Source organism: Borostomias antarcticus (genome assembly GCF_949987555.1).
Source record: "Borostomias antarcticus genome assembly, chromosome: 30".
In the NCBI taxonomy this organism is placed as follows: domain Eukaryota; kingdom Metazoa; phylum Chordata; class Actinopteri; order Stomiiformes; family Stomiidae; genus Borostomias; species Borostomias antarcticus.
The window spans coordinates 5658068-5682633 of record NC_140263.1 but is presented as its reverse complement, the minus strand read 5'-3'; the positions used below and the strand labels follow the sequence as shown (position 1 = coordinate 5682633).

General features: G+C 43.1%; 1 protein-coding gene across 1 annotated transcript in view; it reads left to right on the top strand.

Moving 5' to 3' along the window:
* mmp17a (matrix metallopeptidase 17a) overlaps positions 1-24566 on the top strand; it is a gene marked incomplete at both ends in the record, with an annotated part of 111627 nt that overhangs the window by 37221 nt on the left and 49840 nt on the right.

Sequence of the window (24566 nt, the reverse complement as noted above, 5' to 3'; positions counted from 1 at the left end):
TTTTTTTCAGGTGGAAAAAATTCTAATATTCACTGCTCAGCCTAGGAATGGACTAGACACCCATAGGTGGCAGATCTCTGATCAGAATTGCTTGTACTACATGCCTGTGGAGGTTCATGAAGATTGTAGATAAAAATAAATTTGGTCTGAAAAAAAAACGCCATACATACCCCTTATGTTTTTTTTCAGGTGGAAAAAAAAAAAATATTCACTGCTCGGCCTAGGAATGGACTAGACACCCATGGGTGGCAGATCTCTGATCGGAATTGCTTGTACTACATGCCTGTGGAGGTTCATGAAGATTGTAGATAAAAATAAATTTGGTCTGAAAAAAAAAACGCCATACATACCCCTTACGTTTTTTTTCATGTGGAAAAAATTAAAATATTCACTGCTCAGCCTAGGAATGGACTAGACACCCATGGGTGGCAGATCTCTGATCAGAATTGCTTGTACTACATGCCTGTGGAGGTTCATGAAGATTGTAGATAAAAATAAATTTGGTCTGAAAAAAAAAACGCCATACATACCCCTTACGTTTTTTTTCAGGTGGAAAAAATTCTAATATTCACTGCTCAGCCTAGGAATGGACTAGACACCCATGGGTGGCAGATCTCTGATCAGAATTGCTTGTACTACATGCCTGTGGAGGTTCATGAAGATTGTAGATAAAAAGAAATTTGGTCTGAAAAAAAAAACGCCATACATACCCCTTACGTTTTTTTTCAGGTGGAAAAAATTTAAATATTCACTGCTCAGCCTAGGAATGGACTAGACACCCATGGGTGGCAGATCTCTGATCAGAATTGCTTGTACTACATGCCTGTGGAGGTTCATGAAGATTGTTGATAAAAAGAAATTTGGTCTGAAAAAAAAAACGCCATACATACCCCTTACGTTTTTTTTCAGGTGGAAAAAAATTAAATATTCACTGCTCGGCCTAGGAATGGACTAGGCACCCATGGGTGACAGATCTCTGATCAGAATTGCTTGTACTACATGCCTGTGGAGGTTCATGAAGATTGTAGATAAAAAGAAATTTGGTCTGAAAAAAAAACGCCATACATACCCCTTATGTTTTTTTTCAGGTGGAAAAAAATAAAATATTCACTGCTCAGCCTAGGAATGGACTAGACACCCATGGGTGGCAGATCTCTGATCAGAATTGCTTGTACTACATGCCTGTGGAGGTTCATGAAGATTGTAGATAAAAATAAATTTGGTCTGAAAAAAAAAACGCCATACATACCCCTTACGTTTTTTTCAGGTGGAAAAAATTCTAATATTCACTGCTCAGCCTAGGAATGGACTAGACACCCATAGGTGGCAGATCTCTGATCAGAATTGCTTGTACTACATGCCTGTGGAGGTTCATGAAGATTGTAGATAAAAATAAATTTGGTCTGAAAAAAAAACGCCATACATACCCCTTATGTTTTTTTTCAGGTGGAAAAAAAAAAAATATTCACTGCTCGGCCTAGGAATGGACTAGACACCCATGGGTGGCAGATCTCTGATCGGAATTGCTTGTACTACATGCCTGTGGAGGTTCATGAAGATTGTAGATAAAAATAAATTTGGTCTGAAAAAAAAAACGCCATACATACCCCTTACGTTTTTTTTCAGGTGGAAAAAATTCAATTATTCACTGCTCGTCCTAGGAATGGACTAGACACCCATGGGTGGCAGATCTCTGATCAGAATTGCTTGTACTACATGCCTGTGGAGGTTCATGAAGATTGTAGATAAAAATAAATTTGGTCTGAAAAAAAAAACGCCATACATACCCCTTACGTTTTTTTTCATGTGGAAAAAAATAAAATATTCACTGCTCAGCCTAGGAATGGACTAGACACCCATGGGTGGCAGATCTCTAATCAGAATTGCTTGTACTACATGCCTGTGGAGGTTCATGAAGATTGTAGATAAAAAGAAATTTGGTCTGAAAAAAAAAACGCCATACATACCCCTTACGTTTTTTTTCAGGTGGAAAAAAATTAAATATTCACTGCTCAGCCTAGGAATGGACTAGACACCCATGGGTGGCAGATCTCTGATCAGAATTGCTTGTACTACATGCCTGTGGAGGTTCATGAAGATTGTAGATAAAAATAAATTTGGTCTGAAAAAAAAAACGCCATACATACCCCTTACGTTTTTTTTCATGTGGAAAAAATTAAAATATTCACTGCTCAGCCTAGGAATGGACTAGACACCCATGGGTGGCAGATCTCTGATCAGAATTGCTTGTACTACATGCCTGTGGAGGTTCATGAAGATTGTAGATAAAAATAAATTTGGTCTGAAAAAAAAAACGCCATACATACATACCCCTTACGTTTTTTTTCAGGTGGAAAAAATTCTAATATTCACTGCTCAGCCTAGGAATGGACTAGACACCCATGGGTGGCAGATCTCTGATCAGAATTGCTTGTACTACATGCCTGTGGAGGTTCATGAAGATTGTAGATAAAAAGAAATTTGGTCTGAAAAAAAAAACGCCATACATACCCCTTACGTTTTTTTTCAGGTGGAAAAAATTCTAATATTCACTGCTCAGCCTAGGAATGGACTAGACACCCATGGGTGGCAGATCTCTGATCAGAATTGCTTGTACTACATGCCTGTGGAGGTTCATGAAGATTGTAGATAAAAAGAAATTTGGTCTGAAAAAAAAAACGCCATACATACCCCTTACGTTTTTTTTCAGGTGGAAAAAATTAAAATATTCACTGCTCAGCCTAGGAATGGACTAGACACCCATGGGTGGCAGATCTCTGATCAGAATTGCTTGTACTACATGCCTGTGGAGGTTCATGAAGATTGTAGATAAAAATAAATTTGGTCTGAAAAAAAAAACGCCACACATACCCCTTACGTTTTTTTTCAGGTGGAAAAAATTCTAATATTCACTGCTCAGCCTAGGAATGGACTAGACACCCATGGGTGGCAGATCTCTGATCAGAATTGCTTGTACTACATGCCTGTGGAGGTTCATGAAGATTGTAGATAAAAAGAAATTTGGTCTGAAAAAAAAAACGCCATACATACCCCTTACGTTTTTTTTCAGGTGGAAAAAATTCTAATATTCACTGCTCAGCCTAGGAATGGACTAGACACCCATGGGTGGCAGATCTCTGATCAGAATTGCTTGTACTACATGCCTGTGGAGGTTCATGAAGATTGTAGATAAAAAGAAATTTGGTCTGAAAAAAAAAACGCCATACATACCCCTTACGTTTTTTTTCATGTGGAAAAAAATAAAATATTCACTGCTCAGCCTAGGAATGGACTAGACACCCATGGGTGGCAGATCTCTAATCAGAATTGCTTGTACTACATGCCTGTGGAGGTTCATGAAGATTGTAGATAAAAAGAAATTTGGTCTGAAAAAAAAAACGCCATACATACCCCTTACGTTTTTTTTCAGGTGGAAAAAAATTAAATATTCACTGCTCAGCCTAGGAATGGACTAGACACCCATGGGTGGCAGATCTCTGATCAGAATTGCTTGTACTACATGCCTGTGGAGGTTCATGAAGATTGTAGATAAAAATAAATTTGGTCTGAAAAAAAAAACGCCATACATACCCCTTACGTTTTTTTTCATGTGGAAAAAATTAAAATATTCACTGCTCAGCCTAGGAATGGACTAGACACCCATGGGTGGCAGATCTCTGATCAGAATTGCTTGTACTACATGCCTGTGGAGGTTCATGAAGATTGTAGATAAAAATAAATTTGGTCTGAAAAAAAAAACGCCATACATACATACCCCTTACGTTTTTTTTCAGGTGGAAAAAATTCTAATATTCACTGCTCAGCCTAGGAATGGACTAGACACCCATGGGTGGCAGATCTCTGATCAGAATTGCTTGTACTACATGCCTGTGGAGGTTCATGAAGATTGTAGATAAAAAGAAATTTGGTCTGAAAAAAAAAACGCCATACATACCCCTTACGTTTTTTTTCAGGTGGAAAAAATTCTAATATTCACTGCTCAGCCTAGGAATGGACTAGACACCCATGGGTGGCAGATCTCTGATCAGAATTGCTTGTACTACATGCCTGTGGAGGTTCATGAAGATTGTAGATAAAAAGAAATTTGGTCTGAAAAAAAAAACGCCATACATACCCCTTACGTTTTTTTTCAGGTGGAAAAAATTAAAATATTCACTGCTCAGCCTAGGAATGGACTAGACACCCATGGGTGGCAGATCTCTGATCAGAATTGCTTGTACTACATGCCTGTGGAGGTTCATGAAGATTGTAGATAAAAATAAATTTGGTCTGAAAAAAAAAACGCCACACATACCCCTTACGTTTTTTTTCAGGTGGAAAAAATTCTAATATTCACTGCTCAGCCTAGGAATGGACTAGACACCCATGGGTGGCAGATCTCTGATCAGAATTGCTTGTACTACATGCCTGTGGAGGTTCATGAAGATTGTAGATAAAAAGAAATTTGGTCTGAAAAAAAAAACGCCATACATACCCCTTACGTTTTTTTTCAGGTGGAAAAAATTCTAATATTCACTGCTCAGCCTAGGAATGGACTAGACACCCATGGGTGGCAGATCTCTGATCAGAATTGCTTGTACTACATGCCTGTGGAGGTTCATGAAGATTGTAGATAAAAAGAAATTTGGTCTGAAAAAAAAAACGCCATACATACCCCTTACGTTTTTTTTCAGGTGGAAAAAATTAAAATATTCACTGCTCAGCCTAGGAATGGACTAGACACCCATGGGTGGCAGATCTCTGATCAGAATTGCTTGTACTACATGCCTGTGGAGGTTCATGAAGATTGTAGATAAAAAGAAATTTGGTCTGAAAAAAAAAACGCCATACATACCCCTTACGTTTTTTTTCATGTGGAAAAAATTAAAATATTCACTGCTCGGCCTAGGAATGGACTAGACACCCATGGGTGGCAGATCTCTGATCAGAATTGCTTGTACTACATGCCTGTGGAGGTTCATGAAGATTGTAGATAAAAATAAATTTGGTCTGAAAAAAAAAACGCCATACATACCCCTTACGTTTTTTTTCATGTGGAAAAAAATAAAATATTCACTGCTCGGCCTAGGAATGGACTAGGCACCCATGGGTGGCAGATCTCTGATCAGAATTGCTTGTACTACATGCCTGTGGAGGTTCATGAATATTGTAGATAAAAATAAATTTGGTCTGAAAAAAAAACGCCATACATACCCCTTACGTTTTTTTTCATGTGGAAAAAAATAAAATATTCACTGCTCAGCCTAGGAATGGACTAGACACCCATGGGTGGCAGATCTCTGATCAGAATTGCTTGTACTACATGCCTGTGGAGGTTCATGAAGATTGTAGATAAAAAGAAATTTGGTCTGAAAAAAAAAACGCCATACATACCCCTTACGTTTTTTTTCAGGTGGAAAAAAATAAAATATTCACTGCTCAGCCTAGGAATGGACTAGACACCCATGGGTGGCAGATCTCTGATCTGAATTGCTTGTACTACATGCCTGTGGAGGTTCATGAAGATTGTAGATAAAAAGAAATTTGGTCTTATAAAAAAACGCCATACATACCCCTTACGTTTTTTTTCAGGTGGAAAAAAATAAAATATTCACTGCTCAGCCTAGGAATGGACTAGACACCCATGGGTGGCAGATCTCTGATCGGAATTGCTTGTACTACATGCCTGTGGAGGTTCATGAAGATTGTAGATAAAAAGAAATTTGGTCTTATAAAAAAACGCCATACATACCCCTTACGTTTTTTTTCAAGGTGGAAAAAATTTAAATATTCACTGCTCAGCCTAGGAATGGACTAGACACCCATGGGTGGCAGATCTCTGATCATAATTGCTTGTACTACATGCCTGTGGAGGTTCATGAAGATTGTAGATAAAAATAAATTTGGTCTGAAAAAAAAAACGCCATACATACCCCTTACGTTTTTTTTCATGTGGAAAAAAATAAAATATTCACTGCTCAGCCTAGGAATGGACTAGACACCCATGGGTGGCAGATCTCTGATCAGAATTGCTTGTACTACATGCCTGTGGAGGTTCATGAAGATTGTAGATAAAAATAAATTTGGTCTGAAAAAAAAAACGCCATACATACCCCTTACGTTTTTTTTCATGTGGAAAAAAATAAAATATTCACTGCTCGGCCTAGGAATGGACTAGGCACCCATGGGTGGCAGATCTCTGATCAGAATTGCTTGTACTACATGCCTGTGGAGGTTCATGAATATTGTAGATAAAAATAAATTTGGTCTGAAAAAAAAACGCCATACATACCCCTTACGTTTTTTTTCATGTGGAAAAAAATAAAATATTCACTGCTCAGCCTAGGAATGGACTAGACACCCATGGGTGGCAGATCTCTGATCAGAATTGCTTGTACTACATGCCTGTGGAGGTTCATGAAGATTGTAGATAAAAAGAAATTTGGTCTGAAAAAAAAAACGCCATACATACCCCTTACGTTTTTTTTCAGGTGGAAAAAAATAAAATATTCACTGCTCAGCCTAGGAATGGACTAGACACCCATGGGTGGCAGATCTCTGATCTGAATTGCTTGTACTACATGCCTGTGGAGGTTCATGAAGATTGTAGATAAAAAGAAATTTGGTCTTATAAAAAAACGCCATACATACCCCTTACGTTTTTTTTCAGGTGGAAAAAAATAAAATATTCACTGCTCAGCCTAGGAATGGACTAGACACCCATGGGTGGCAGATCTCTGATCGGAATTGCTTGTACTACATGCCTGTGGAGGTTCATGAAGATTGTAGATAAAAAGAAATTTGGTCTTATAAAAAAACGCCATACATACCCCTTACGTTTTTTTTCAAGGTGGAAAAAATTTAAATATTCACTGCTCAGCCTAGGAATGGACTAGACACCCATGGGTGGCAGATCTCTGATCATAATTGCTTGTACTACATGCCTGTGGAGGTTCATGAAGATTGTAGATAAAAATAAATTTGGTCTGAAAAAAAAAACGCCATACATACCCCTTACGTTTTTTTTCATGTGGAAAAAAATAAAATATTCACTGCTCAGCCTAGGAATGGACTAGACACCCATGGGTGGCAGATCTCTGATCAGAATTGCTTGTACTACATGCCTGTGGAGGTTCATGAAGATTGTAGATAAAAATAAATTTGGTCTGAAAAAAAAAACGCCATACATACCCCTTACGTTTTTTTTCAGGTGGAAAAAATTCAATTATTCACTGCTCGGCCTAGGAATGGACTAGACACCCATGGGTGGCAGATCTCTGATCAGAATTGCTTGTACTACATGCCTGTGGAGGTTCATGAAGATTGTAGATAAAAATAAATTTGGTCTGAAAAAAAAAACGCCATACATACCCCTTACGTTTTTTTTCATGTGGAAAAAAATAAAATATTCACTGCTCAGCCTAGGAATGGACTAGACACCCATGGGTGGCAGATCTCTAATCAGAATTGCTTGTACTACATGCCTGTGGAGGTTCATGAAGATTGTAGATAAAAAGAAATTTGGTCTGAAAAAAAAAACGCCATACATACCCCTTACGTTTTTTTTCAGGTGGAAAAAAATTAAATATTCACTGCTCAGCCTAGGAATGGACTAGACACCCATGGGTGGCAGATCTCTGATCAGAATTGCTTGTACTACATGCCTGTGGAGGTTCATGAAGATTGTAGATAAAAATAAATTTGGTCTGAAAAAAAAAACGCCATACATACCCCTTACGTTTTTTTTCATGTGGAAAAAATTAAAATATTCACTGCTCAGCCTAGGAATGGACTAGACACCCATGGGTGGCAGATCTCTGATCAGAATTGCTTGTACTACATGCCTGTGGAGGTTCATGAAGATTGTAGATAAAAATAAATTTGGTCTGAAAAAAAAACGCCATACATACCCCTTACGTTTTTTTTCAGGTGGAAAAAATTCTAATATTCACTGCTCAGCCTAGGAATGGACTAGACACCCATGGGTGGCAGATCTCTGATCAGAATTGCTTGTACTACATGCCTGTGGAGGTTCATGAAGATTGTAGATAAAAAGAAATTTGGTCTGAAAAAAAAAACGCCATACATACCCCTTACGTTTTTTTTCAGGTGGAAAAAATTCTAATATTCACTGCTCAGCCTAGGAATGGACTAGACACCCATGGGTGGCAGATCTCTGATCAGAATTGCTTGTACTACATGCCTGTGGAGGTTCATGAAGATTGTAGATAAAAAGAAATTTGGTCTGAAAAAAAAAACGCCATACATACCCCTTACGTTTTTTTTCAGGTGGAAAAAATTAAAATATTCACTGCTCAGCCTAGGAATGGACTAGACACCCATGGGTGGCAGATCTCTGATCAGAATTGCTTGTACTACATGCCTGTGGAGGTTCATGAAGATTGTAGATAAAAAGGAATTTGGTCTGAAAAAAAAAACGCCATACATACCCCTTACGTTTTTTTTCATGTGGAAAAAAATAAAATATTCACTGCTCGGCCTAGGAATGGACTAGGCACCCATGGGTGGCAGATCTCTGATCAGAATTGCTTGTACTACATGCCTGTGGAGGTTCATGAAGATTGTAGATAAAAATAAATTTGGTCTGAAAAAAAAAACGCCATACATACCCCTTACGTTTTTTTTCATGTGGAAAAAATTAAAATATTCACTGCTCAGCCTAGGAATGGACTAGACACCCATGGGTGGCAGATCTCTGATCAGAATTGCTTGTACTACATGCCTGTGGAGGTTCATGAAGATTGTAGATAAAAAGAAATTTGGTCTGAAAAAAAAAACGCCATACATACCCCTTACGTTTTTTTTCAGGTGGAAAAAATTCTAATATTCACTGCTCAGCCTAGGAATGGACTAGACACCCATGGGTGGCAGATCTCTGATCAGAATTGCTTGTACTACATGCCTGTGGAGGTTCATGAAGATTGTAGATAAAAAGAAATTTGGTCTGAAAAAAAAAACGCCATACATACCCCTTACGTTTTTTTTCAGGTGGAAAAAATTTAAATATTCACTGCTCAGCCTAGGAATGGACTAGACACCCATGGGTGGCAGATCTCTGATCAGAATTGCTTGTACTACATGCCTGTGGAGGTTCATGAAGATTGTAGATAAAAAGAAATTTGGTCTGAAAAAAAAAACGCCATACATACCCCTTACGTTTTTTTTCAGGTGGAAAAAATTAAAATATTCACTGCTCAGCCTAGGAATGGACTAGACACCCATGGGTGGCAGATCTCTGATCAGAATTGCTTGTACTACATGCCTGTGGAGGTTCATGAAGATTGTAGATAAAAAGAAATTTGGTCTGAAAAAAAAAACGCCATACATACCCCTTACGTTTTTTTTCATGTGGAAAAAATTAAAATATTCACTGCTCGGCCTAGGAATGGACTAGACACCCATGGGTGGCAGATCTCTGATCAGAATTGCTTGTACTACATGCCTGTGGAGGTTCATGAAGATTGTAGATAAAAATAAATTTGGTCTGAAAAAAAAAACGCCATACATACCCCTTACGTTTTTTTTCATGTGGAAAAAAATAAAATATTCACTGCTCGGCCTAGGAATGGACTAGGCACCCATGGGTGGCAGATCTCTGATCAGAATTGCTTGTACTACATGCCTGTGGAGGTTCATGAATATTGTAGATAAAAATAAATTTGGTCTGAAAAAAAAACGCCATACATACCCCTTACGTTTTTTTTCATGTGGAAAAAAATAAAATATTCACTGCTCAGCCTAGGAATGGACTAGACACCCATGGGTGGCAGATCTCTGATCAGAATTGCTTGTACTACATGCCTGTGGAGGTTCATGAAGATTGTAGATAAAAATAAATTTGGTCTGAAAAAAAAAACGCCATACATACCCCTTATGTTTTTTTTCATGTGGAAAAAAATAAAATATTCACTGCTCAGCCTAGGAATGGACTAGACACCCATGGGTGGCAGATCTCTGATCAGAATTGCTTGTACTACATGCCTGTGGAGGTTCATGAAGATTGTAGATAAAAAGAAATTTGGTCTGAAAAAAAAAACGCCATACATACCCCTTACGTTTTTTTTCAGGTGGAAAAAATTTAAATATTCACTGCTCAGCCTAGGAATGGACTAGACACCCATGGGTGGCAGATCTCTGATCAGAATTGCTTGTACTACATGCCTGTGGAGGTTCATGAAGATTGTAGATAAAAATAAATTTGTTCTGAAAAAAAAAACGCCATACATACCCCTTACGTTTTTTTTCAGGTGGAAAAAATTAAAATATTCACTGCTCGGCCTAGGAATGGACTAGGCACCCATGGGTGGCAGATCTCTGATCAGAATTGCTTGTACTACATGCCTGTGGAGGTTCATGAAGATTGTAGATAAAAAGAAATTTGGTCTGAAAAAAAAACGCCATACATACCCCTTACGTTTTTTTTCATGTGGAAAAAAATAAAATATTCACTGCTCAGCCTAGGAATGGACTAGACACCCATGGGTGGCAGATCTCTGATCAGAATTGCTTGTACTACATGCCTGTGGAGGTTCATGAAGATTGTAGATAAAAAGAAATTTGGTCTGAAAAAAAAAACGCCATACATACCCCTTACGTTTTTTTTCAGGTGGAAAAAATTTAAATATTCACTGCTCAGCCTAGGAATGGACTAGACACCCATGGGTGGCAGATCTCTGATCAGAATTGCTTGTACTACATGCCTGTGGAGGTTCATGAAGATTGTAGATAAAAATAAATTTGTTCTGAAAAGAAAAACGCCATACATACCCCTTACGTTTTTTTTCAGGTGGAAAAAATTAAAATATTCACTGCTCGGCCTAGGAATGGACTAGGCACCCATGGGTGGCAGATCTCTGATCAGAATTGCTTGTACTACATGCCTGTGGAGGTTCATGAAGATTGTAGATAAAAAGAAATTTGGTCTGAAAAAAAAACGCCATACATACCCCTTACGTTTTTTTTCATGTGGAAAAAAATAAAATATTCACTGCTCAGCCTAGGAATGGACTAGACACCCATGGGTGGCAGATCTCTGATCAGAATTGCTTGTACTACATGCCTGTGGAGGTTCATGAAGATTGTAGATAAAAATAAATTTGGTCTGAAAAAAAAAACGCCATACATACCCCTTAGGTTTTTTTTCAGGTGGAGATAATTAAATTTGTCACTGCTCGGCCTAGGACTGGACTAGACACACCTGGGTGGCAGATCTCTGATCAGAATGGCTTGTACTACATACCTGTGAATGTTCATGAAGATTGCAGATACAAATAAATTTGGTCTGAAAAAAAAAACGCCATACATACCCCTTAGGTTTTTTATAGGTGGAAATAATTAAATTTGTCACTGCTCGGCCTAAGAATGGACTAGACACCCATGGGTGGCAGATCTCTGATCAGAATTGCTTGTACTACATGCCTGTGAATGTTCATGAAGATTGTAGATAAAAATAAATGTGGTCAGAAAAAAAAAACGCCATACATACCCCTTATGTTTTTTTCAGCTGGAAATAATTCGATTTGTCACTGCTCGGCCTAGGAATGGACTACACACCTGGTTGGCAGATCTCTGATCAGAGATTCGCATCCTTCGGTGACAAGGGGCTCTTGAAAAGGATTGTGCCAGCGTCGTGCCAGCATTGCGCCAGCGTCGGGCCAGCGTCGTGCCAGTGTCGGGCCAGCGTCGGGCCAACGTCGGGCCAGCGTCGGCCCCTTTTTTGGGGAAGTATGGGAGAGATAGGTCCTCTAGCCTTATGTTATCTGGGTTTATCTCTTACCTTTGTCCAGAAACAGAAGTTGAACCAACTGCAGTAAAATAGCTAACGTTACAGGAAACATCAGTGTAACTGCTTTAGCCACTGACCGCTACCATTAATATTATGGAAGCTGCTGCTAGTTGTTGTGAGCTCATGAGCTAACTGGCTATCCCGCTCTTATTGTGCTGGATTAGAATTGGAAGCATTGGAACTGATGTGTCCAAGACCTATCTTAATGTATCATGTCATTTCAGTTCATAGCTACTTCAGTGGCATGACTAGCTTCCGTCCTACCAGTCCTGAACAGAAACAAGCCAGCCACGTACATAAGCCAGGCTTGACCTGGTCTGGTTCTACATTGCTTGCGCCAGGGGTGTTTTGTCAGTAACATATTCTCTTATCTTGTATCACATACAAGCAGTCAGTAATAACCAGCGCTCTCTCTGGCTGGAGAGGAGCGCGTCCTGGTTTTACCATGGTTCTCGCCGCTGGTAGATTCCCTGCTCAATTCAAATGTAGTAATTCTAGGCTCAGGCAGGATCCCTTTCACTCCCAGTTTCTGAGTGAAACTACCAATCATTTATTACTCTTTCTCCCTGAGCACCCCCTCCATGACACAGACACACACACACACACACACACACACACACACACACACACACACACACACACACACACAGGCACAAACCACCCTGGGTTAGGGGGCGGGGGGGGTAGCCTAAATGTTTTTTGTTTATTAAAAGAAATGGAATGTGGGACGGATGGAATGTGGAACGTAGACGCCGGGCCTGCAAGGCGCCCGCCATGTCCTCGTCACTCATCGGGAGAGATGGCACACTGCGCTAAATGGACCGGCAGCAACGCCACACACATTTACCCTCTTACTTCTGCATCCATTAATGAAACATTTCTTAAAGGTCACTAAATTCAAGGGAGAAATTGCAGCGGGGGTAAATGTACGCTGCCAGCGGAGAGAGCCCTGAGCTGAGCTTGTTGTTCATAAAGCAGGAAAATGTCGCCGTGTGAAGAGACTCCGCGAAAGCCGATGATGTGGAGTGTGAAAAACCGGATTAATGACCGTTTCTGAAGCCCGCTGGTTTACATGTGCTTGATGATCCCTGTTGTGAAAGTATTTAACGGTAGTATCAAGTAAATCTCTACACTCTTTAAGCAGGAAGCGTTGCCCTCAATCTGCGCTGTACGTGAGATCTTATTCTGCTCTCCGGGGGCCTTTGATCTCATCGGCCAAGTCGTCATCAAAGAGGCTTCACCAATGAGTTTGCCACCTGTTCCCCCCAATCATCAGTTACCATTGACCTAATTCGACTGGTTCTCTCCACACACTACCACTGGCTTCATTAGGCCATATGGGACCCTCATACTGGTAAAGGAAGAGAGATGAAATTGTCAGATATAATTTTTATCAGCGGCATTAACCTTGTCCGACTCCCTCTTCATCAATATTCATAGCTGCGTCTGAGCACCAGGTGGACAGAACGGAGCTGACGATAGTTTCACTGTCAGAGTGCTGTTTTTTTCATGCTTGGTTTAATTTACATTTCCCTCAGGAGAACTGACTAGATTTACTGCATTCACAAATTAATGTAAAAACAGTATCTGACCACCATTCTATTTTCTGCACTATGCGCACACGCAGAATGGTAATGCCAGGGCGTCGTTAGCTAAACAGCGGCCGAGCCTGTAGGTTTTAATTAAATGGCACTGACCTCCGCCTCCCTGAAAGCATAGGCAAGATGGCCCCCCACAAAGAGGGGGCTGCTCCAGGGTTGATGCTAGAATGGATCGTCTGGAGGGGAGGGGCTCCGCTACACTACACATCAACGAATCACAGCGCTAGGCAGCTAGTGGCTCAGATGTGGACACAGGGTACTCTCGCCTGGCGGCTCGCTGGCGTGCACGGGAGTTGCTCAATGCTAGCTGCCCACGCGCCTCCTGGCTGCCAAATGATTCTGCTGTGAGCATTTGATGACGTGTAGAAGATCCCCCCCCCCCTCCCTCCCTACGGACCATCCATTCTAGCATCAACCCTCCAGGAGCAGTGCCAGGGCATGGCCAGACATGGCGCAGTCAGCCAGCTCCCGAGGCTATCTCTGCCCCACCTGCCCCTGCTTACAGCCAGCTAACAAGCCGGGCAGTTGACAGCGCCAACAAACCTGTCAAAGCCTACAGCTCTGGCACAGTCATATCTTCTTTAGTACGTGATGGAGTACTCTGCCTTTTTCGATGTCTGTTCCCCCCAAAAAAGGTTGACAGTGGAGGTATGAAATATACAGTTGGAGGGAAATAAAAAATGATAATCGCAGGAGTTTAGGCCAACCTGAACCCTGTCAGCACGCAGAACGGTGCCAGACTGGTGAGTGTCGACACAATCAAGGTTTCTTTTTTTAAATCAGGACCTCCCGCCGGTCCTCTGTGGGGCTCGGAGGAAGCTGTGGACTGGTAATTAGCCGGATGACTTAAAAAGCTATTAAACCACTGTTTTCCCTGTAAGCAGCTAATTTTAGCCGCCTAATTGGCGCCCCCGGTGTGCTCCGTGGCCTAGGGCCCCATCCAACTACAACGTTCCCCATAGAACTCCAACGTTCCCCATCCAACTCCAACGTTCCCCATCCAACTACAACGTTCCCCATCCAACTACAATGTTCCCCATCCAACTCCAACGTTCCCCATCCAACTACAACGTTCCCCATCCAACTACAATGTTCCCAGGAATGTGAAAATGTATGTTGGAGCGCAAACCGTGTGCCTAATACCCAGATACCCTAATACCCAGATACCCTAATACCCAGACACCCTAATACCCAGACACCCTAGTACCCAGATACCCTAATACCCAGATACCCTAATACCCAGATACCCTAGTACCCAGATACCCTAATACCCAGACACCCTAATACCCAGATACCCTAATACCCAGATACCCTAATACCCAGATACCCTAATACCCAGATACCCTAATACCCAGACACCCTTATACCCAGATACCCTAATACCCAGACACCGTGGTACCCAGATACCCTAGTACCCAGATACCCTAGTACCCAGATAGATATGTAGTCTGTAGGAAGACCAGCGTGGACAGAAGAAGACGCGTAGTCTGTAGAGAGACCAGCGTGGACAGAAGAAGACGCGTAGTCTGTAGGAAGACCAGCGTGGACAGAAGAAGACGTGTAGTCTGTAGAGAGACCAGCGTGGACAGAAGAAGACGTGTAGTCTGTAGAGAGACCAGCGTGGACAGCCTCCCGCAGCGCATGTGAACGAGCTGAGATCGATCCGCTCTGTGAGGCGTGTTGTGTGCTAAGCAAGCAGCTTGTTTTTCACCGTCTTCTGTAAAATGCAGCGGCCCTCATTCAAAGGCTGCTCACACTGATGCATGCTGATAATACCGACTGAGGGCATCGGCGCTAGGAGAAGTCGGAGAGAAGGGCTGTGTGTGTGTGTGTGTGTGTGTGTGTGTGTGTGTGTGTGTGTGTGTGGCGGGGAGGGGTTGGGGGATTGGAGGCCTGACTGTCGCATCAATTCCCAAGATGCATTAGTTTCCTGCCTCCCTGTGGTGAGGCTGTTTGTTATCTGTCAGGGTCGCCGCACCGTCTCACTACCGTTAGACCAAGAGCAATGCTACCTGTCCACCACACACACACACACACACACACACACACACACACACTCACACACACACACACACACACACACACACACACACACACACACGACTGATATCATCTGGACTGCAAATGGAATCTGACAATAATCTATGCTGTGCACATTGTGTCCCTCCGTGTGTCCGTTCGTAGAGATTTAGACCAATCAGGAGTCGCCAATACCGTTGGCCACCAGCACTGGAGGGCAGGCCTGGGGGGAGCATGGCCGGGTTCAGACTGCTCTATCTCAACAAGTATAAATGTCACAGCTTAGATATTTACACGTAGGAATCCTGGGAGACAGATGAACATTTCCGTATATAATATGTCCGTGTAGATTAAAAACAGGAGTGGAGACAAGTTAGAAAAAGGTTCAAAAGTAACTCAAAACCATAAATCATCCAGACAAATTATTCATTCCACCTTTAATTCTAAATCAAGGGGTGTGGCTATAATGATCCACAAAAAAATCCTATTCATTCCTACTTCCACAATCCTTGACCCAAATGGGAGATATTTAATTATCACAGGTTTGCTTTTTCAAACCCCAGTTCTATTGGTAAATGTATATGCCCCAACTATTGATTATCCAAATTTTGCAAATAGTTTATTGAACAGTCTTCCCAACTTAAACACACATCTGTTGATATTTGGTGGCGATCTCAATTGTGCTATGGACCCACTTCTAGATCGCTCCAACCCCAGAAATACATACTCATACATAAATGGGCATTTTCAGAGATTGAACATAGGCTACAACAGCCAAACTGTTACCGTTTCGAAAAATTAGAAAATTGAAAGTTTTTAAAAACTTTCAACTGTCGCCCACAGACATATAACGTGTTTCCCTTAGTAGTGGTGAATATTGCTCGTTGCCGGTGAATTATCGAGAAACGGACCGCACGATTGACTGTATTTGACTCCCTACACCGCTTACTTCACCACCTGGGTGTGATTTTTTATTTCTCTTAAACTGTAGGTGTGTGTGCTCCCACGGTGAATAACAAGGGGTTATGGATGTGTGTGTGTGTGTGTGTGTGTGTGTGTGTGTGTGGAGGGGGGCTGACTGATGAGATTACCTCTGGGCTGGTGCGGGCGGGACCGGCTCACGGCGCCGGAGCATCCAATCAGGGAGCTGAGTGAGCCGGAGCGCCGGGGTGAGACGACCCAGGGATTACATCACACTCTGATTAGCATGGGCAGATGAGAGGTGCATATCTATGGTGGATGGTTCTACACTGTGCCCTCTCTATGCCCTCTATTCCTATAGTGCTCCGCTTCAATTAGACCTGAGATGGGAGAGTGGAGGGGAGGTGACAGGAGGGGGAGGAGGGGAGGAGACAGGGGAGGGAGGGGAGAGGAGACAGGAGGGGGGAAAAGAGAAGTGGAGAGGGGAGGAGAGGAGAAGGGAGGGGAGGGGAGGAGAGGAGAAGGGAGGGGAGGAGAAGGGAGGGGAGGAGGAGAGGAGGAGAGGAGGAGAGGAGGAGAGGAGAAGGGAGGGGAGGAGAGGAGAAGGGAGGGGAGGGGAGGAGAGAGTAAAGAGAGATGGAGAGGAGAAGGTAGGGGAGGGAAGGAGAAGGGAGGGGAGGGGAGGTGAAGGGAGGGGAGGGGAGGAGAAGGGAGGAGAGGAGAAGGGAGGAGAGAGTAAAGAGAGATGGAGAGGAGAAGGTAGGGGAGGGAAGGAGAAGGGAGGGGAGGAGAGGAGAAGGGAGGGGAGGAGAGGGGAGGAGAAGGGAGGAGAGAGTAAAGAGAGATGGAGAGGAGAGGGGAGGAGAGGGGAGGGGAGGGGAGGAGAAGGGAGGGGAGGAGAGGAGAAGGGAGGAGAGGAGAAGGGAGGAGAGTAAAGAGAGATGGAGAGGAGAGGGGAGGAGAGACGGCAGGGTAAAGAACATCATGTACAGCCAGTGTCTCTAAAGCATGCATGGTTCTCTCAAGCATCTGTCAGAGCAAGATAACAGACTTCATTACACCACGTCAGCTTCTTGTTCATGGTGGAGATGAAACACAACCACTAATCACCCTGCCGCCACTCGCTGTGCATGTCATGGAGCCAAAAAGCACGGCGCTACTGACCAGCAAATCTGCAACGAATGCACGGAGAGAAGATGGCCTCTGATGGAGAGAAGATGGCCTCTGAGGAGGGAGTGAATCCTCCATTACCCTGGATCCTGTTTTATAAACACAAATCCATAAACGCTTCGTTAATCAGCTTCAGAGCCTAATTTCATTTAGTAGCTAATTAATCAGAGGCAGAAGGATTGAGAGAACGCCAGGGTGGTCCTGGCTTCTGGAGGATGCTAGCACATGGTTCTAGGACTGCCTCATAATCCATCACTTGATATTTAGATAGAAGAGCAAGATGCGATATCCCAGGGCCCTGCTCAGGGCAACACGCTCAGCCATGTTCAGGTCAGCTCCCCTGGGTGATGGAACTGGCTATGAACAACATGGGAGGAGGGAGGGGCTGGTTGTATCAGCTAAGAATCAGGCCGACACAAGGACAGACCGAAGGAGAACAAAGACGGCTCTCTTTCAAAAAGTGAGGCTTCAAAAGTGAGGCTTCAAAAGTGAGGCTTCAAAAGTGAGGCTTCAGTGATGTAGGAGAGCACCAGCCCCCACCTGAGGCTCCAGGGGAGAGGAAGATAGAGGAGGTAATATGAGAGGCCGTCTCTAGCTGATCTAAATCATTGATAGGCTCACCGCCCGGCCCAGACCTGCAGAACAGAGGAACGCCATGCTAACACCTCACACCCAGCGCCGTGTACATGAGACATGGCGATAACGAGGTTGAAGCAGATGGACGAGGCAATGATCACGCTAAGTGGCTAGACAGGAACCTCAGAGAGATTAATATCATCCAGAAAGTAAAGAGGCAAAGACTGTTAAGGTACAGTAAGTAAGAGTAGTTTCTTAGCAACCTCTGTCCAGGATAGATATTAATCCTGCATAGTTGTGCATCTGAGAATGAGCGGGCATATTATGATCGATTCATGATTTACCAGTGGAGATGTTGGAGTCCATCCTATAAAGCATCATAATAAGCCAGACACAAGTACAGACATCTCCCAGATAGCAAGCGGATGTGTAGTGATTCTGGGCCATATATGGGTTCGGAACTAAGCCACAAGGGCCAGATCTGGACTGTATATGGCCCAGATCCGCTTGCTATCTGGGCTGCTTCCTGCAGCGCTAGCTTGTGTGCCGTCTCCCTGTGTGCTGTAGTTTAAGATGTGAGACCTCTGAACATTTGAGACGACGCAGAAGGTTAGCATTGAGCTTCAAGGATGCATGTCAAAATGGTAATGTCGTAGCAGACCGTGTGTTTCTGATGCATTGTGGGTCTTGGCTGATTTTCTCAAGGGTATATTCCCCGTCTCCCACATCGTGTTCCATCTGAGCCCCCCAACCCTACAGCCCTGTCACATGGCGGGCCACATGTATGAGCTGAAGGGTGACATTGACCAGGCAGGGAGGGGGGCAAATTACAGGCCATAAATCAGGGCCTGTGGACAGGCACAGGACCCCCCCCCCACACACACACACACACACACACACCTGTCCATCCTCAACCCCCCCCCCTCACCCTCACCCGGCATAGAGAGTCCTGTCTGATCTAGTCTAGACTGCTCTGACATGTATAACCCATTTAATTTCCTCTCTTTGATTGAAAGACACAATCTCATCTAGAGGGAAGAGCAATTCTGCACAGGTTTTGAATAGAGGCAATTAAGGCAGGATACACTACACTCAAAAGGTTGGCAAATATTGATGTGGCGATGTGATGTCATCAGTGTTGGTCATCTATAACGCGGCAGAATGCAGAAATCTGATTGGCCGGCTGAGAGGGATCTATAGGAAATGGTACAGCAACCTATCAGTGAATTCTTGCAACCATGTGTCCCTCGTTGGCCACCATACAGTATCTATGCAGTGCATAGGCCCTATATCAATCATTAATCACTGTGTTGAATATCAAATGAAATGGCCCAATGTCCCCGTGTGGAAAGTGAAGAGCGATTCTTTGCCCATGCTGTGAGTATAGCTGTCAGTCATGTTCTGAATATCTCAAAAGTCAATAAACAGACCCGGTGAGGTTTACCAATACACACACATGCTACACAACCTTTATTAGAGGTACACAGAACCTTTATGTGTGTGTTTTGTGTGTGTTGTGTGTGTGTGTGTGTGTGTGTGTGTGTGTGTGTGTGTGTGTGAAGGGAAGTTTGAGATTGATAACACTCTTTTAAATCCATAGAGGAGAGAAAGAAGGGTGTTGAAATGTGAAAGCCAGACTCTCATTCTCACTTCCTTACGCTGTCTTTCCTCTTTCCTTCGTTTTCTTTTTCCTTTTTTTTTTCTTTTTCCATTGTTTTTTTCATTGTTTTCTTTTTTTACAGCTGCGCAGGACTGATTGTGAATGCAGAGAGAGAGCCTGCTAAGAATGAGAAAAGATGCGTCAGAAAAACCGTTTCTTCCCGACGTCAGCTGACCTCATCACCAAGGCCTGAGACACCCACTGACTCTGTGTTATTGTGTGTTACTGCAGATTGCTTTGTATATTGCATTGTATTGAATTGTACAGTATTTGCCACTTGTATTTTGCACTGTCCTATCTTCTCCTTACACTTTGATTATTGTTATGCACCAACAGACCCAAGCAAATTCCTTGTAGGTGAAAACTTATTTGGCAATAAACCTGTTTCTGATTCAGATTCTAAAGATCACACCCATGTGGTGAAGAAGGCAGTGCAGGTTTATGAATCAGGTAGTGATGGTTGTTTTTAGTTTTATCTTGAATTTCATTCATCCATATTTGTCTGTAGTTATCTGAAGAATACACAATTGAAATTAAATCAAATGTAAGTTAATGTACAGTGTCATGAACTCAGTTGCAGACACAAAACACAGACTCAGTCTCCCCAGTCAGATAAATTACAACCTCCCTTTCCTGAAGGAAAATAATAAGAAGAAACATCCCTTCTCTCCGTGGAAGTCCTCGTCCCCGACTGTGACAAAGCGCCACATGACTGACAGAGACTGGAGACGGGGAGAAGCCATCGTCACACAGCAGGTGTCCTCGTTTCAGTCTTAATAAGGACAGCAAGAGTGACACGCGGTGAAGAGACAGGAAGCAGGTTTCAACAAGATTCAATATTATATTACGCTACGTACAGTTCAGTATACTTATTGTCTTTCTTCTGACCAAAGTCCATGAGCTTCGGTATAACTAGTACCCATCATGTGACATCAAGGGCAAAACTGTACTTTGAGAAGTGGGGGGGACACAAGTTTGATTGGACGGGATATTGTTGACATGAACAAAGTAACGTTATAGAACCATAGGCCCTACTGATTATGGGAAATCTAATGTTTGCAGGTAAGACTTAGAGGCATGCATGTAAAGAATGTCGCCATAGTCAAGCAATGGAAGGAATGTGGCTGAAACCAGGTTTTTTCTAGCTTGGAAAGAAAAGCATCCCAACCCAACTTCAGCTTCAGCTTCTTAGTGAGCTGTTCGATGTGGGATTTAAAAAGGTTTCATCAAGCATGAACCCAAGGTATTTATGAGAAGAAACGAACCTAATTGGTCTAATTTGCAGGGTGACTATCTGAGGCCATGTGTGGCCATCTTTAAGTGATCGTGCAAATATCATTCATTTTGTTTTCTCTGCGTTTAGGACCAATTTCAACTTGGCAAGGTTTTCCTGAACAGTGTTAAAGGCAGATTGTAGTTTGCAGAGAGCATAATCTACAGAGGGGTCAGAGCTGGATAATATAGAGTCATCTGCATATAAGTGAACCTTTACATTCTGATTACCTCGACAAAGATCATTTATATAAATACTAAACAATAGAGGACCCAGGATAGAACCCTGCGGAACCCCGGTACATACAGACAGCATATCTGTCATGCCATCAACCTGTACATATTGTGATCTATTTCAATAATCATTAAACCAACCAATAGCTTCAGTTGAAATACCCACACTAAACAGCTTTCGTAGCAATATACTATGATCTACTGTGCGGAAAGGAAGGAGAGTGTTTGTCTCATTCCTCGAGGCCTCATGAATGCCAAAGAGGGGCAGGTGGAACCCTCCGGAATAGGAAACGGGTTGGCGGAAGGTGTTTGTTTGAGAGTGTTGGCAGAGTAAAGAAATACCTAGAGGCTTCGGCCGAGCAAAACGTATTATTGTTTACTTCCTCTACGCGCTCATTGGATACAGTATGTCCCAGTGATCATAAAGCCCAGATTTTATAGGAGGCCTCCCCTCTCCCAGCAATAGATTGATCGGATTGGCTGAGGCCCCAACCCAATGTGATACTCAAGTGTGTCATTGCTGCTGCTGATAGCCTAATGTAATAGCCTAACGTTACATGACCATGGCACGATGGTGCCTCAGTCTTTATTGCTTGAGTAGGGTTTATTTATTTCAAAGAGGTCCTCCGCATAAAATTTTGCCTAGGGCCTCCAAAAGTCTAGAGCCGGTGTGAGTGTTGGAATATTGTTACCTCCGCCCCAACGACAGCGCGGGGCGAGAAGCCATGTTTTCAGTGTGCATGTGTGTGTGTGTGTGTGTGTGTGTGTGTGTGTGTGTGGGCGTATGTTTGTCTTTTAGCAGGATTATGCAAAAACTACTGGACCGATTTTCACAAAACTCAGTAGAGGGGTGCAGCATGGGCCAACTTACAACCACTTACATTTTGGAGTGGATCTGAGTCACGGGTCGGGTCCACGGGCCGCCCAAACACAGCCGGATTGCCCATTCAAACACAGCCGGACTGCCCATTCACTTCCATTCATTTTTTGCACTTTGATTACTCAAAAACTACCAAACCAATTGTTATGAAACCCAGTGGAGGGGTGTGTCATGGGCCACCTTAGAACTCATTGAATTTTGGAACAGATCCAAATCACGGGCCGGATCCAAGAATGAAAACAAAACTTAGAACGAAGCAGTTCCCTGTGTGTGGGTGCTAGTAGTCTGACTCAAGAGATGTAGGTTTTGGCACAAGACGACTGTGATTGGTTTAAAGAAATATTGCGTTCCCCCCCCCCTATTGCAGAATGGTAATATGTCCAGCCAGACCTGTCTCCGGCGCTGGCACAGCGTAAACGAAGTGTGGAGATAGGTCTGTCTGGCTATGCGAGACTAGGGTGCTAGAGACATGGGGTTTGGACTGGGGTGCGTTGGGGAGAACCCAGAATGCACCGCAATGCCCCCCCCCCCCCTGGCTATGACCCGACGGGGCGCCACATATACCAGATGCAATGGAGAGATTAAAAATGTATGACAACGGCTCAGTAATGACTGGGGCAGCCAGTTTTATAAAACATGCATCTGGATTGTGCTCTCCGTGTAGAACTTAGGATCTACGGGTTGAAAGATTCCTCACCAAGGTTCCACATGCACACGGCTTCGACTCAGAGATATTCAGCTGTAAGCAATAACAAGCGAGGGAATTGAGTTCCTCTGTTTCCAACCTTCTCTTTTCACATTAGGCCTAAAACACAAAGCCAAAGCATTAATCATACAGCTTGCACATCACAGTGAACTAGTTCATCTGCTAGAATATAGCCTAGATATTCTGCTTATTGCCTATTATCCGCTGTAAAAACTCTGGGTCGGTGTATTTGTGATGTTTGCGGTTTTGTAAATTGTGTTGTGGTTGTGTGTGATATTTGGTAAGAGACGAGCCTCTACGCTATGAGGGGTATAGATAAAACGGCTCTGTATTTCGTATACGAACTCTTCTCAGTCCACGGAGTTTGCTGCTGGCGATATAGACTGTATTTAATTGGGTATCAGTTGGCTCCCAGAGCAATCCCATTGTGTATTCTGTGCCTCATTGACTTTAATGACACAAAAATGATACTTGGTTTACTAAATACCCTGTCAACATTTTAAAATAAAATATGGGGTTTGTTTGTTTTACAATGAGGATGTTTGAAATGCAGATCAATAGATTGCACTATTTGCTTCCATGTGAGTAGAGTTAGCAGGCCTATGGCTATCTAGGCCTATAGGCCTACACTATGGATTTGTGTAGTCATTTTGGGAAGATGTGCCAGACCATTCATGTACTGAGGCAGTGTGAGAGGCTATTAAGCGTCTCCCTGCCCTAATGGACCATATGCGGGCAGTCTTTTCTATGGGTGCTTTAGATAAATGACAGATTAGAGCCCTTTGCTTGGTGGATGGACGTGTTCTCGTTAGTGCGCGAGGCTGTCATTTCCGGCCAGTGTCAGCTCTTCACGCTTTTTTTTTTTGCATTGCTCCTTTAATCTCCCTAATAACTTCAGTGTGGCCAAACTCGGAAAGACATTAGCCTAGCCTACTTGACAAATCACTTCATCCCGATGTTCCTCTACCTGTTTTGAGTTGTGGCACTGTTGTAGGACAGGTTAATACCCGTCGGGTAGAGCTCGACCTGATCGTGACATTTTGGATACGCGCGCCATTGGCCTACCTCGTTTAATTTAGTATATCTATAAAGGCTATTGTGCAGCTCTGGGATTTGCGGTAAGCCAGGCCTGCTAAAGGAGCACATCGTGCATTAAATTGCCTCTACAATGACCATTGTGCCTGGACTGAGTAATGCGCCCCCCTCCCTCCCTGTCTGGAGATCACCGCGCACCGTGCGTCAGTCGGTTTCACGGCTCAGAGCGCACGAACGGACACCGGGTTTCTGCAGGAGCCTCTTAAACAGGGTGGTTTCGGATCTGCTCCATGGATATCCTTGTGCTTCTGAGCTGTCTTTTTGATCAGATTTTGTTTACGTAGGGTTAATTTGAGTTATTCGATATGAGTCAGATGTCGTGAAAGGACGTAGTCTGGTCTGAGACTCAGACTGAATTGTCATTTCGTTTCACCCCTGATTCAGGAGCTGGAACCAGGGTAGAAGGACGTCGATTTTTTAGGAAAAGTAGTCTAACTGATGTATCCTACACTTGAGATGATATGTGCATCGGCTTTGTGCGATAGGCTGTTATGTGTTTCGTGTTTGCGGGCAACAGTGAAGTGGACCTTTTTTCAATTTTACTCAATAAATTAGGCTGGAGGCTAAATCCTATGCGAGGATCAGGATCTTAGTGATTTATTTAGTTGATGCGGCTGTCAGGACCG